Below are 16,655 nucleotides of genomic sequence, written 5' to 3'. Positions count from 1 at the left end.
TTTGTTCCACTTTCAAATCACGTTTTTGAAAAAACTAAAGAAATCTTCGGAAGCAAGTTAATGCTTTGAACTACTAATTAACAACGAATTCAGTTCAGAAAGCCATCAACCGACATCAGACCCATACACAACAACCCAAAAATCCTCCAGAAAATTTCCCTCATAAAGCTTTTCTACCTTTTATCAAAGGTGTCACTGACAAAATCAGTCGCATACTACGAAAACAGGATATAAAAACAGTTTTCACAGCCGATAACAAAATTTCCAAATTTCTTCGAACACCAAAGGATACGATCGATAACGAGTCTCAAGGAGTACGAGATACCATGTTCCGCATGTCCTAGAACATACATAGGACAAACCAACAGACGTATAACTAACAGAATATATGAGCACCAACTCGCAATACGCCAAGGAGATCCAACATCTGCCCTATTCAAACACTACTCTGAAACAGGACATAACGTTGATTTTGAGGGATGTAAGACCATCTCTACAGAGAGAACCCTCACATGTAGGATAATCCGTGAAGCACTCGAGATCGAAAAACGACCCAATTGTCTCAACAAACGGGATGATGGTCAAAGATTACCCAACACTTGGAAACCTTTGATTTCCCATCTCATGGCAACACATCGATCGATAACTCAGCCCCCGACAACAACCCGATCGACAGTTCACCTTCATACCACCCGTACCAGGCTCCCAGTTGCCACCCGTTCGATAACAACACGATCGATGATTCGAAGTCACGTGACATCACCATCGGTTCCTGCACAATCGATAACAACTCGATCGACAACAAACCGATCGAAAACAACTCGATCAATAACAACTCGATCAATGAATGAAGGCTGCCTAACAGCTGCGCAACGGGCTCCTGCGCAACCTCCATCACGTGGGTCACCTCCTTCTACTATGAATACAGGACCTCTCGTGGTTAACGTTCAGTTGCCTCGAAGGACGGAAGATAACCACACCTACGAGAATGCTCTTGTTGATGATACCTGGGGAGTAGGCAGATTGAGACCCCGGCGTAAAGTCAACGGTTCTTGAGAATGGCTCCAAAATCGGAGCCGAAACGTCGAACACGACAAAATATTAGACGCGGTCCAATCCGGAACACACAAAGTTCAAATATTTCCTACCGCGGAAACCTATCCGAACATATTTCACGCCTCTACGGAGAGGACATTTTGAAATCTTCGAGAATGTATTCATCCCCTCTAATCCGCAGATCCAAACTTCTTTGTGACTTAACATTCCTCAAGTCATGCCGAGACAACAGGGTCAGATACCTGATATATATATATACAGGGTGAGTCTTTGACTTGTACATATATTTTAACCGTAGATTCTTGAGGTCAAAAGAAACACTTTTTTCATTTACCATTTTTTCCGATTCGGCTCGGTTGAAAAGATATGGCCATTTTAAGTTTTCATAATGAGCTATGCCGAACCTGGAAATCAGCCCACTGAAGTTTTTCCAAGCATAAATTTATACCATTTGAACTTTGGAAATGGGTTACTATATTAGCAAAACAAGCATAAACTCACTTTTTCCAATTCCTTTGGTGACCGAAGTATTATTTTCAATATAATAAATGAGTTATAGCAATTTCGTGGGAGATAAATATGTTGATTATTTTTCTCTTGATTTCTATTTTATATTCGATAATAATAAAAAATTCAGCTTGCAACCACCCATATTGAATCTGATATTCATATCCCATCATTTATTTTCGCTTTTTCACCTCTTTTAGTACAAGAGTTAACAATTCATATAACCTTTAATTTTCATAAAGGTAAATAAACATAATGATAATCATCTGTGGACTTTCCACGTTGCCAAGTTTACAGTCACAAAACACTATAATGACAAAAAACCTACAGAATAATAAGCTAAATCTATGTACCTATGAATACTAATCATCTCGCATCTGTAATGTTATGTTTAAAGGTTATGTTATGTTTTGTCAATAAAATTCAAGAAACCCAACAAACGGTTGAAGTTTTGTACATTACTAGAAATTTGGGCTAATTGAGTATATTTTGTTATCTAGAGGTCAGCAAAAAAGTGGTATTCAAACCAGTGTTCAATTTGAATTCTTATTATCATGGAATCAGTGAGAAAAGTTTTAAATTTTTAGGGTAGCAAGAAGTGTAAGAACGCTTGCATTTTGGATTGAATGAACCCAGAATACTTTATCTAAGTACCTACACAATAACTTAGCTCGAAAATAAAAGGCAGTTTCATGAATGGATTTATGTGGAAGATGCAATCACCTCTGTATCACACAGAGGTAATTTTGTGATGGAAAAATTCCGATTTTATCTTGTTAAAAATAACAGTAGTATGAGAAGGAATAAATAATTTCCAGAAGGAAATGAATTTTTTTTCCTTTTTCATCCTAGAAGCTTATAAGTTTCATGAATCTTCAATATTCCATTATTGATCTTGATTTTTGTATTAAAAATGAAATGGTGGTATTCAATATGAATATCCACTATTGAATATTCTGCTTCTTTCAACTCACTGAAGTTTTTTATTTATTTTCACGTTGAAACAATTTTGGCCTTCTTAAAAGTATGTCAATCAAATGTTCTAGGATGAAATTATCGAATAGCAAATGGATAGAAGTATTCAATCACGTAAAAATGAAATTTTAGGATGTATTGTTATGTATCGATGAAAGCTCAGAAGACTGGAAGAAGATTATAGTAATGTTTGGCAGCAGCAGTTTTTAATGGGATTTCATATCTTGATTGGTGTTATTTTATAAGGAGCCTAGTTTGTGAAAATTCACTTGAAAATGAGTTTCGATCAAAATGATTCAAAATAGAATATTAACTTTAATGAAATATCTTCATATTATAGGGCTGTGCCAAAGCTCAGTAATTTGTTATCATGAAAATATTTGAAATCCTTTTCTTCTTAGTGTTCACTAATGCCAATATTCTGTCTGAAAATTTGATACCCAATAGGTAACTCCAAAAAATGCTCTCGAGTACTTTCGATAATAAAGAAGCAATTAGTCTTTCCTTAATATTATCAATGTTATAATCAACATCTTCGAAAATTTTATTTTCCTGAAGATGGTAAAATGGTATTCGGCTAGAAAAAAGGAAGTACAACGTACAAGTAAATTTACTTGTTTGTTATCGAACAGATAAACTGAAAATATTATGAAACTTCCCAACAAATATGTAATCTTTTTTTTTTGTTTTCACATATCAACTACATGTAAAATAAATTTTGAATTCTTGTAAGGTATACCTTTTTTTCAAAAGAACTCAATAAACTTAAGCTTTTGATAAACTTATCGAAAGATTAACAGTGACTTGAAATCATGTATTATTGCCAAATCCACTCTTTTACTATAAATCCAGTGCCCACAGTGGGTATACAACATTCAAAACAATTTGAAATAAACATTTTTCATTACTGAAACAAAAAAATGCATATCAAAAAACAAGAATTGAAGTACAAACTACCATAATAATAAATTGTCTTTATTTTCATTTAATTTATAAATAACCAGGTTTAACATTTTTTACCTTTAAACTTCTTACGTAGATTCATTCAGCAGATGTATTGTGCGAAATAAAAAACATTCAATATTTAGCCAATAATTATTAAATTAGGCCTGCCATTATTCGAATTAATTCTCAATGATTCCTGATCTCAGATGTATTCATTATATTATTATAATATCTATAAACCAAGGACAGTAACTACAAACTATGTATATGCCTTAAAATATCAATAGCTATTGATTCTGAAACATATGGATTGGATCAGTACATGTACTAGATAATAGGATAGGATCTGGGTTAATGGTGAAATCAGTGACTTTTAAATTATTTTTCAGTACATCAATGAGTATGAAGTTTGAATAAGTATTCATTACAGAACTAGTGCTTCACTTATTCAAGTAGTTGAATTTATCAACAGAATCATTGTATTGTAGATTTTTGGTTATTTCAATTAATCAATTTACTTTTCCATTCATTATATGGAAAAATTATCCTTATGAAATCATGAACACCTCACAGCAAACTTTTTCCGGTTGGATTTAATTTGAAGGGGTTCAAGATTCTCTTCAAATAGAGGTCATCTGAAACTTCTCTGTATCTAGTGGGCAATCATCTTCACGAAATAAATCACGAAGGAAAATCGTCGTCCAATTAAATTCATTATGGTGTTTTTCTGAATGATTCGATGAATTATTAGGAGATCTGAAAAAATACAATAATTATTCAATATATTATTTATATTATATAACTTAGTAACTTACTTACGCCGAACTGTGTTGTTTCTTATTGAAACATAAAATATTTTCGAATCAAATATCGAATTATCCTATTTGTTTGCCAAACATAACCACAATTCTTCGAGATTTCTCAAATTCTCAGTTTGGCCATGCGCATAGAGTAATAAACTCTGAGGCCATGCGCAATAGTTCAAATCGTTCATAACATACGGTAATCTAGCATATTATGACTTATTTTATTATACAAAATTCGATTTAACATTTCGGATGATACTAATTATTACATTTAATGAAATTCATAATAAAATAAATTTATTAATTCATAAATTTGATGATTTGTTTAAAAAATTATTCGAGATTCTTTTATGTTGATCGGTCATGCGCATAGAATGATCCGAAAACAATTGAAATTCGAATTTATAGTATCATGATTTCTGTTGCTTTGTTTAATGTAAGTGATAAGTATTAAGTGTATTTAGTTTGTTAAGTGTTACCTAAGTGCGTTTAACTTGTTAAGTGTGTTTAGTTTGTTTAGTGTAAGGTGTTTGTTTAGTGTAAAGTGTTTGTTTGTGAAGTTCTTTAAGTGTGTTAAGTGGAAATTAGCAGAATGTATTCCAACCAGGAGATGGTAGATATGTTGGAATGCTATTTCACAAATGGATAAATAGCGAGAAGAGCTAAAGAAGCTTATGGAAGGCTGTTTCCAAATAGGAGACAGCCAAATGAGAGAACTTTCGTAAGGATTGTTCAAAGATTGCGTGATCATGGAATTGAATTTTCTCAATGGGTGAGCTTATTCAAATCACTTTATTTTCAAACTAAGTCGGCTGGTTCCCTCACTTGTCAATGCAAATTCAGTGTTTCAATCCATGATTTTTGACCTGACAACGTAGCAAATATTCATTTCTGTGAGTTTTTTCTATCAGAGTTGCAATTAGCCAAAGTACCCAATTTTTTGAATTTCACAGATTTTTTTTTTTTTTTAAACACATATTACTCGAAAACGGCTCAATATACGAGAAAATATGAAGAATACTTTTATTTTTCAAATTAGCTAAATATCCTTCAATGAACGTCCTAGTTACTTTTAAGAGTTCGGTTCTTTGAATTTCTGGTATTTTTATGGAATGAAGTGTTCATAATGAAGAAACGGGGAGATGTGGATAAAATTTTGTGTACGGAGAAGATTCATCACATACATGAAAAACTATATCCCGAAATTCATTTTTTTCTATACAACCATTTCCGAGATATAACGGAAAATGACATTTTTTTATCGATTTTCAACAGCCTGTATCTTTTTAACCGGGCCGAATCGGAAAAAATGGTAAATGAAAAAAGGGTTTCTATTGACCTCAGGAATCTTCGGTTGAAATATATGTACAAGTCAAAGACTCACCCTGTATATATATATATATATATATATATATATATATATATATATATATATATATATATATATATATGTATATAAGATATCTAGATTAAGAGCCTTCTAGAAATATAAATATTTGTTTAAGGGTATTGAGACTCATGTATCATTTAGGTAAAAAGTGTACTCTTTTTTCTTCACCAAGCTTTCGCAATTTATTTATTGCATCCTCAGGGTTTCTAAAATTACAGATATAGTTTATATAAATAAAATTTGTCTACTATAATCTGTTTGTTATTACCGAAATTGGGGTTATGTATTAAAACTTATTGAGTTGTGGGCTCGACATTGCATATAACAGGTATAAAACTAATTTGATATAAAAATAAATTTACACGAATACATTTTAAAAACAACGATGTGATCTGTTTTGATTTGGGTTATTTCGTCTTTTTAATTAGTTGTCAATATGACTCGATTACAAGTCAGATTGATAAGTTTTTAATCGTGATTTTCTTATCATTCATCTAATGGACCGTCGTAAAATTCATATTCTTTTTCTTTTTCTAACAAATAGCTGTGAATATTGCTGAGTTTTTTTGTATCAGATTTCTTGTTGATAGTATTATATCAATATATATACAGGGTGTTTCCTAAACATGCGGCAAAAATTCAGGGGGTTGTTCCTTGGACTATTCTAAGAATATTTTGTCCTTTGATGATTAATGAAAAACCTATTTGTTTCGAAGATATAGGGGAAACAAAATTTCAGATAATAACATTTTATTATGAAAAATTACATGAAAATTCAACTCAACCTACAAAAACTGTTGAAAATGACCACCTCTAGCCAGCATAGCATCCAATCTTCTCCTCATTGACTGCCAAACCCTTTCAAAAACACCAGGATCATTTCTTATTAATTCAAATGAAAACCGTGTTTAATCTGTATTCCTTTACCATCTGCACTTATCAATTTTTAGTCAAAAAACTGGCCGTTTTTAGTAATTGGAATGTTGTTAAACAAATTTAAAAATAAATTGTAACTACTTAGTAAACACAGTGCGGTACGCATTCTTATTTAAACTATTATTAATTTTAAAAATATGAAAAATGTTGTTCGCCCTGTATCTTCGAAACAAAGAGGTTTTTCAAAAATCATCCAAGGACAAAACATGCTTAAAATAGTCCAAGGAACAACCCCCTGAATTTTTGCCGCATGTTTAGGAAACACCCTGTATATCGGGTGTCCCAAGGTGAGTGGCCTATTAGATTATTATGGAAACTATTGATGGTAAAGATTTCAAATTTTGTTGATAGATATTTGGCCATGTAAGGTACATTTTCAAAATAATTTCACATTTCCAGTGTTGCCGGATGTATGACAATTTGGCAACAACTTTGTTATTTTGAATGGGACATCCGGTATTTCTATTTTTTTTATGATACTCCATAAAATATTAAATCTATTCACTTTTACTCTTCCATCCCTATCTTTAACGGTTTTTGAGTTATTAATTATTTTTCGAAATTTTAGATCAAATTGGCGTATTACGAAAATGACTCTAGTTCGCTCAATATTTGTGATTTAAGTCAGAAATTTTGCAAGTCGTTAGATATTGATCTGATCTGTGTCACTGCTTTTGAATTATGGTCGTCAATAATACAGGACGGACCAAAAAAAATCATCATTCGCCAAGTTACAAAATTGTAAAAAAGTCTATTCTTTCAAATTAGACACTCAGTATATTTTTCAATTTTTGGAATCAGTACAACACACTACAATTTTTCTATTCACGTCCTATACCTATCTCAACTGGATTCCGAGTTATATGCGTTATATGTGTATATCTTTCTTGAGCCATTATTTATAGAAAAACCTCGGAACAAAACACCTGTTAGGCAATAATTATTTATTTTGACATTTATGGATTGAACTGATTCATTGATATATCGATCTATGAACGACATAGAGACAATAACAATACAAAAGAAATTAACGCTTATTGAATCAATGTGAAATCTAATAAACGCATATAACTCGGAATCCAGTTGAGATAGGTATAGGGACGTGAAAATAAAAATTGTAGAGTGTGTTGTACTGATTCCAAAAATTGAAAAATATACTAGGTGTCTAATTTGAAAAAATAAACTTTTTTACAATTTTGTAACTGGCAAATGATGATTTTTTTTTGGTCCGTCCTGTATTATTGACAACCATAATTCAAGAGCAGTGACACAGATCAGATCAATATCTAACGACTTGCAAAATTTCTGACTTAAATCTCAAATATTGAGCGAACTAGAGTCATTTTCGTAATACGCCAATATGATCTAAAATTTCGAAAAATAATTAATAACTCAAAAACCGTTAAAGATAGGGATGGAAAACTAAGAGTGAATAAATTTAATATTTTATGGAGTATCATAAAAAAATAGAAATACCGGATGTCCCATTTAAAATAACAAAGTTGTTGCCAAATTGTCGTACATCCGGCAACACTGGAAATGTGAAATTATTTTAAAAATGTACCTTACATGGCCAAATATCTATTCCCAAAATTTGAAATCTTTTTCATCAATAGTTTCCATGATAATCTAATAGGCCACTCACCTTGGGACACCCGATATATATATATATATATATATATATATATATATATATATATATATATATCCTGCAGGAATCGTAGCTGCCATTCTTGTCTTGACGACCAGTCCATCAAGTATGGGTAAAACCTGTTGCAAACAGTGATTATTAAAAAAAAAATATATATATATATACAGTCTTTGACTTGTACATATATTTTAACCGAAGATTCTTGAGGTCAAAAGAAACACTTTTTTCATTTACCATTTTTTCCGATTCGGCCCTGTTAAAAAGATATAGCCATTTTAAATTTTCATAATGAGCTAATTCACCCCTGGTAACCGGAACACCGAAGTTTTCGCAATTATAAGATCTACAATTTGAAACTTGGAAATAAGCTACTAAATTGGAAAAACCATCATAAACTCACTTTTAACATTCCATTTGTTGAGAAAGTAGTATTTATAATACAATAAATGAGTTATTCCAATTTCACTGACGATAAAGATTAAATATTTTTCTCTTGATTTTCTATTTCATTTTCGATAATCATAACGAATTGAGCTCGCTACCACCCATATTAGCTTAGCTCTGATATTCATAATTCATATCCATTCATTTATTATATCGCATTTATAATATATCGTTGTTTATTTCAATTTCGTAGAATTGCAATTTAACCTTACATTCTCAAATAAATAATATTCATCTGTGACAGTTCTAACACAGACTAGTAGTCTGTGGCTTTAAGTTTGAACCTCAAATTTCGAGTGTTGCAAATTTAAACACAGCAGTTCGAATTATCTATGTTCTAACTTCTAACCTAAAATGTAAAATATTCATTTACAGTTTACACTGTTATTGTCTTATGATATTTGCATAAAATGAAAATCATCGAAGATTTGAAGAAACCCAACAGAATATTGAAGTTCCATACATATTTTCAAGAAATTTAAAAACAATTTCCAAAATAATTGTGTGGATACAAAATAAATAAGTGTGCATTCTGATAGAAAGTAATTCCTTTATGAAATGAAGCATTTGATATGTTCCAACTATCTCATAAAAATAAAAATAATGATCTGCTTCAATATTTTTGGAGCCATCAGTGTGAAAATATGGAAATGAAGTTTTATGGCTCTGTAATCAATGGAAAATGTTAGACTCCACTTGTAATCAAATTTGTTCTATAATATGTACCTACATTATAGCCAACTCTACTACTTGATTCTTCTTGATTTTGCCATTGAAAATAAATGAGAAGTATTCAATATAAATATCCACAGTTGAATATCCTGTTTCTTTCAACTCGCCTATTTGTTTTCATATTAAAACAATTATGGCACTCTTGGAAGTATGTCAATCATATGCTCTAGGATGAATTTATGGAATAGCAAAAGAATAAAAGTATTTAATCTCAATCACATGAAAATTTGTCTAGTATGTACTTAGTGGTATGTTTCGATGTGAGTTTGAATGACCCTCGAAGAATACAGTATTGTTCGATAGCAGCAGTCTTTAGTGGGATATTGACTGTTGTCATTATAATGGGACTATTTTGTGAAAACTTTTTTAAACATGGGCTTTATGGGAAATCTGGACTTTTCAAAATAGGATGTTGATTTTAATGAAGTATCTACTTATTATAAGAGCTGTGTCAAAGCTCAGTAATTTGTAATCAAATAGAAGAGTTGAGGTGAGCTTATTCAAATAACTTCATTTTCAAACCAAGTTGGCTAGTACTTCAATTCTAAAATCTGAGACATGTCATCATAGTAAATATTCATTTCTGTGGTTTTTTTTCCACAACAGAACAGAGTTGCATTTAGCCAAAGTACCCAATTTTTCGAATTTCACAGATAATTTTTTTTTTTTAAGATCAAGTTACTCGAAAACGGCGCTTTGTAGGAGAAAATATGGAGAGTATTTTTATTTTCCAAATTGGCCAAATATTGTTCAATGAACGTTCAAATTACTTTTAAGAGTTGGGTTCTTCGAATTTCTGGTATTTTTATGTGATGTAATGTTCATAATGAAGAAACTAAAAGATGTGTAGGGAATCTTGTGTTCGGAGAAGATGTATCACATCAAGGAAAAGCTATATTTCAAAAATCATTTCCTTCAATAGAACCATTTACGAGATATAGCTGAAAATCACATTTTTTTATCGATTTTCAACAGCCTGTATCTTTGTAACCGGGCCGAATCGGAAAAAACTATAAAGGAAAAAAGTGTTTCTTTTGACCTCAGGAATCTTCGGTTGAAATATATGTACAAGTCAAAGACTCACCCTGTATATATATATATATATATATATATATATATATATATATATATATATATATATATATATATATATATGTGGTGTGGTGTGAAGTGTTGGACTATATATATAGTCCAACACTTCACACCACACCACATATATAAACCACAAACTATAGTAGAGAACGAACAGCACAAAATATACTGGGATCTGGCAGTCACAACAGACAGAGGTGTGGAACACAATAGACCGGACATGGTGGTATGGAATAAGAAAAAGAAGATCGTCATTATTATTGACTTTGCTGTGCCGCAAGATAACAACCTAGCGAAAAGCTATGCCGAAAAAATATCCAAATATGAGGCACTAGCACAGCAAATGAGGGACATGTGGAGGCTCAAAGCAGTGACTACTCAGAGGAAAGAAAAGATAGAGGTGCCTTATAGCATTTGTTGACATCGATATAACATTTTTGTTTACAAACAGTTATAATGTACTGGGTTGCCATTCTGAGGAAGAAGTAATCTTTTCTCCGTTCTGTGGCATAGATGTTTTGCGAATATTATGAGGATTTGGCAACACGATTCTGTTGTTGTTATTGCACGTGTCAACTAGAGGTGCGTTAAGGGTTAACTGTTCATTTTAATTTCACGTTTGTAATCGGCGTTATTTCATACAAGTTTGTGAATTTTAAGTAACATATTGTTAATTTTAGTCATGGTAAATACTCGAAAAACATGTATAGTGTGTAAAACATCGGAAATGAAAACCTAACCTATCATAGGTAAGTTCACGTTTTGAGTCCATAGGCGTAGAATATATCTCGTCTATGGCGTAGTATTTGTGAGATATCGAAAACTTAATTCAATGCTAACATTTGTAGGTTTCCTTCAAATAGAGAATTTAGCAAAATATGGTGCCACGTATTAATATTGCAAATGAACAATTTGCCGAAATATGCATATGTTTGTTCCAAACATTTCAGCACCGAAAATTTAGTAAGAGGCAGTAAGAGAACCATTGACTACGCCACTGAAATGTTTACCGCTCCTCTAGTTGTCAATTTTGCAGGTTTGTTGTTGTCCTATCTCACTTTATCATCATACTGTTGCAATTGATTACAATACAACGCTATTTACTTCTAAGGGCACCTCTATCTTTTCTTTCCTCTGAGAGTGACTATAATGCCCCTAATAATAAGCGTGAATGGCCTCGTACACCGAAAGACCACTCAACATCTAAATGAACTGGACCTGCCGCACAACACCATCACGTGGATGCAGAAAGCAGTAATATATATATATATATATATATATATATATATATATATATATATATATATATATACATATATATATATATATATATATATATATATATATATATATATATATATATATATATATATATATATATATATATATTTTTTTTTTTTTTTCAATCACCTTTCCGGGAATTACGAGATACCACCGAACTCTCAGAGCCAAAGTGTAATCAAGAGCTATGAAAGAAGCGCCTTACGATACGTGTAGTGCCCAGTATGACTTCCTTCTGGGCACTCGAAACAACATAGATGTCAAGTTCCAACATCTTTGTGTTATCAACAAGATGTTCCTCTACGAGTCCGTTGACCGACATCACCAGTGGGATAATAAATATTTTCTTGAGCTTATACATTTCCTTTAGTTCGAACGACAGATCGAAGTATTTTGTAATTTTTTCAGTGTATGCCCTTGAAATATTGTCGTCTGAAGGAACCGTAATATCGATGATCTCACAGCTTTTTTCAGTTTTGTTCAGTAAGACGATATCCGGTCGATTATTTGCCACTGGCCTGTCCGTCACCATCGTGGTGTCCCAATATAATTTAAATTCTTCGTTCTCGAGGACATTCTCAGGTGAGTATAGATGATTTTTTCTCTTAGTTTTGATTAGTTTTAATTTCAGTGCCATGGCCTGATGGTAAACTTTTGCCATTTGGTTGTGTCTATCCGTGTATTCTCTCGGAGCGAGGATGGAGCAACCAGACGTAACATGTTGGATGTGTTCACGTCCCAGCTTGCATTTTCTACATAGATCAGAGGTAAGTTGTTGCCCCGCTATGTTTTTGAGGTAAGACCTGGTAGGAATCACCTGATCCTGTATTGCAAGCAGCCTGCCCTCAGTTTCAGGAAACAGGTAGCCCGCCTTAAGGTAAGTTAAGGATTCTTTTTTTTTCACATTGCTGTTGTCTAAATTATTAGGGTATCTACCATGTAATACCTTAGCTTTCCATTCCTCCTGCAGGTTTTGCTGAGTGCGAATCGGCAGCGCGAAGTCGGAATCCGATAGCCGTAATGGGGAGCATCCTACATCTAACGAACGAAGGGCTCTGACAAAGGGTAAGTTCTGCTTCATGAAGTATTCCCTTAGTTTTATTACGGATTTGTTATGTGATGTTTCTAGGTTAAGCATCCCTCTTCCCCCTAGATGTCTTTGGAGATAGAGTCTTGCCACGGATGAGTGAGGGTGATGTACTCCGTATTTCGTCAAAATGGTGCGGATCTTCGTGTCCAAAGCCTGCAGTTCTGTAGTCGACCATGTAAGTACCCCGAAGGTGTACGTCATTATGGGCAATGCCCATGTGTTCAAGGCTAGAAACAATGATTTCGAATTCAGTTTGGACTTGAGCACTTGGTTCACCCGATGAAATAGTTTCTTACTAAAGGCTTCCTTCATTTCAGCGTTTTTAATTTCTAGAGCTTGCTGTATACCTAGATACTTATAGGTTTCATCCATGCCGAGGTTCTGAATGGCATTTGGATTCAAGATGTTGGAATCATTTTCAGATATTTTTCCCCTTTTGACCTTTAGCCTTGCGCACTTGTCTAGCCCCATCTCCATTCTTATGGTCTCACTAAATGTTGCCACGATCTCTAACATTTTTTCAAGTTGTTCTTCATTGGACGCATATAATTTGAGATCATCAATATATAGTTGATGGGTTATTTTGATCTTTCTGTTTTTGTCTAGGATGTATCCATATTTCTGTTCATTGATGAGCGTGCTGAGAGGATTTAATGCTAGGCAAAACCATAAGGGGCTAAGTGAGTCCCCTTGAAATAGACCCCGTCTGATTGCGATGTCAGCTGTTTTAATTATAGTAGCCCCAGTTTTCAGAATCAGCGAGGTTCGCCATTCGCCCATTAGGTGTTTTAGGAGATTTATTACTGAGCCACATACTCCGTACATACTCAGAACCTTGAGCAGCCAAGTGTGGGGTACCGAGTCAAACGCTTTTTTATAGTCCACCCACGCTACCGAGATGTTACGTAGCTTTTTTCTTGCGTGTTTCGTGATGATAACATCCGTTATCAACAGTTCTTTGGCACCCATTGCTTTGGATTTGCATCCGTTTTGTTCAGTTGCCAAGATGTTGTGGCTTCTCACGTGGTTGTTGATGTGCCGGGTGAGTACTCCTGTGAGGAGTTTGTAAATGGTCGGCAAGCATGTAACCGGTCTGTAGTTTTTTGGATCTTTTGATTCGGCTCCTTTGGTCAACATATATGTCAGTCCAGCAGTCATAAAGCCTGGGACCAGCTCAGGTTTCTCTAGAAGTTGTTGGAATAGGCGAGCTAGGCTAGAGTGGACAGACCTGAAGTGTTTCCACCAGAAATTGTGGATGTTGTCAACACCCGGTGCGGCCCAGTTGTTCGTGGACTTCAAAACCCATTCTACGTCCGCCACATCTATTTGAATTTCTCGCATCATCTCTACCCTCGACTGATCCTCAATCTCACGCAGCCAATCAGCACCCTCATCGTGATTGACCTCCTCGCTCCATATCCCCTTCCAGAAGCCCTCCATTGCCTCCCGTGTGGGTGGTGGGCCTGCAGTGTTCACTTTCCCCTCCAGATTGCGAAAAAATTCCTTTTGGTTAGCGTAATATAGACGGTTGTTCTTGTACCTCTTAGTTCTTTCATTATAGCGCCTCAATCTTGATCCTAAGGCCTTTATTTTTTGTTTTAGGTTATCTGCAGTTACCTTGATCTTACTACGGAAGTCATCCGCCGTGAATCTGAGTTTACACTCTCTGGCTATCACCCCCACGGACCTCAAGACTTTTCTGGACGGCTGCTGCGTGGAAAGGTAGGTTTGTATAATACCCAGTTTACTCCTGTGTTGATTAATATTTCTTTCTAGGCGCTTCTTCCATGGTGGATCGCCACTGGGTCGTTCTGGGTTGTTAGATGTTGTTTTACCCTGAAGTTCAGCAACAGTAATAGCACCGGCATAGACCAATTCCACCACCTCTATTAAAGTGTCGTCCCTCCTCAAAAGTTTAGACAAAATATTATCTAATGCTCTAACGTCTTCAATGAGCTTTTTATTTGGTTTAAGTCGTGGTATTTTTTGTCTGCTTTTTGGATCCATTCCACTGAACTTAATCAGGTTTCTGTTGAAAATTGTTCTAATCTGATCCTGAGGGTCAGTGTCTTCTCCCAGCACATTTTCGTTGTCCTCTGTGGTTTCCTGTTCTTCATGATGGTCGCATACTGGGGGGATCTCGGTGTTATCTTCTCTCAAAATTCTGTCCGGCCAGCACGTTCTTTCTATCATCCTAAGTTCTGTCCTCGGTAGTTTTTCTTCGTCTAATATCCAACGCACTCTGTTTGCTATGTGTTGGGCGTATGTTCTTCTATCCGGTCTCATGTTGTTCCATATTTCATTCAGAGTACGCATATAGGTCTTTCCTCTGCCGCCTACTATCCTCATAGCTATAAAGTGTGCGCGTATTGCAGTCGAGTTGTCGACGTGTGTCTAGCGCATACGCCTGTCCTGGTGCGTTTGTTGTTGTTGGCTAGTGGTGGGACGATCCAAAGATACGGCCAAACCATCTTCACCTTCACTTGTTTGAGCAGGACGTTGCCTTACGGTACCAGAACGGAGGTAGGCGCCGCTCACCCCACCTGATCCTCCGTCGAGCTGATCCTCTGGACGGTTCCGAAGGGAGCCAGCCCGCAGCTCCCCGCCGTCCTGAGTATTACTATGACTTGCGAGAGCATTTCTAATTCCACACACGATCCAGGTTGCTATCCTAGATCGGTGGTCGACTAGGGTACGCGTGGTCGTCACTCCCCGAAAGCCGAAGCTCCCCCTGCGTATATATATATATATATATATATATATATATATATATATATATATATATGTGTTAAGGATAACGAGGGTTTTTGTTCATAAAACAAAGCACAAAAGGATAATATATAATATATACAGGGTGTTTCATCATAAACTGGACAAACATATATATTCGTGTAGAGGACATCGGGAGAATCATTTTTGCCTTATACAATATATCCCGTTTTCGACGCATAAGCGAGATACAGGGTGCTAAACGTCAATTTTGAGCAAGATTCTTATGGGTGTGGTCAGTTTTGTATAACACTCAAAGAAACGGTTTTTGGTCAAAACTCAGTATTTTTGGGTCCTCTATTCAGAAAAGTTGATGAAATCCGAAAAAAGAATTACAAAATGGCGGAAAACCTGCAACGTTCCTAATTTTTTTTTCCGGTGGTCGAATTGAATTTTAGTTTCTGAATGAACACAATTTTCTAAGAATTTCTGTGCAAAAATTTTTTCAAAAATCGAACACAAATTTTTTTTTACATGTCTACAGCGATAAAAAAATTTCACCCGAAATGGATGAAATTTTATACAATTGTACTCCTTCAATTATCAATCACGAATATGAAAACAGAATTGCAAAATATCAAACGGTTTCGTTACTACAGCCATTCAAATGTTTCGTTCAAACCTCCAAAAAAAAAATAGAATGGCTTCTTAGAGTCAAAATTATTAAATTATTGCTATTTCCAAAAATTCCGGATGCTAAAATGTATTTATACAAAAAAAATTCGGTGAAACTTAGTTGGGAGTCGAACCCTCGATTCCAACGTAAGTATTAATGAAGAAATTAAGACAGTTCTAAGGATATTAATATTCGTTGCTAAGCAACGGAAGTTCGTAGCTCATAGAATTCTACTGGTTTTTGAATTTCACTAAATATAATTTCGCAAGTATCGTGACACGAATTTGTTTGGAAACGAAAATGAAATATTCTCTTTTGGAAAAAATGTCATGGTTCATGCTTATTATTAAACGAATTATTCAAGG

General features: G+C 34.3%; 1 protein-coding gene and 1 long non-coding RNA gene across 2 annotated transcripts in view; one reads left to right on the top strand and one right to left on the bottom strand.

Annotated features, from left to right (window-relative positions):
* The window catches only part of LOC123674666 (GDP-Man:Man(3)GlcNAc(2)-PP-Dol alpha-1,2-mannosyltransferase), a 94,758-nt gene that overhangs the window by 24,616 nt on the left and 53,487 nt on the right, over positions 1–16,655 (bottom strand). The gene's annotated exons all lie outside the window — the stretch shown is intronic.
* Positions 12,554–13,083, top strand: LOC123674668. Its single transcript, XR_006746688.1, has 3 exons — positions 12,554–12,692; positions 12,786–12,880; positions 12,945–13,083. It is a non-coding gene; the product is annotated as an uncharacterized LOC123674668 (long non-coding RNA).

The sequence above is a fragment of the Harmonia axyridis genome, chromosome 3, assembly GCF_914767665.1.
Source record: "Harmonia axyridis chromosome 3, icHarAxyr1.1, whole genome shotgun sequence".
NCBI classification, from domain to species: Eukaryota; Metazoa; Arthropoda; class Insecta; order Coleoptera; family Coccinellidae; genus Harmonia; species Harmonia axyridis.
The sequence above is the reverse complement of the archived record's forward strand: the minus strand, read 5'-3'. Positions and strand labels throughout refer to the sequence as shown.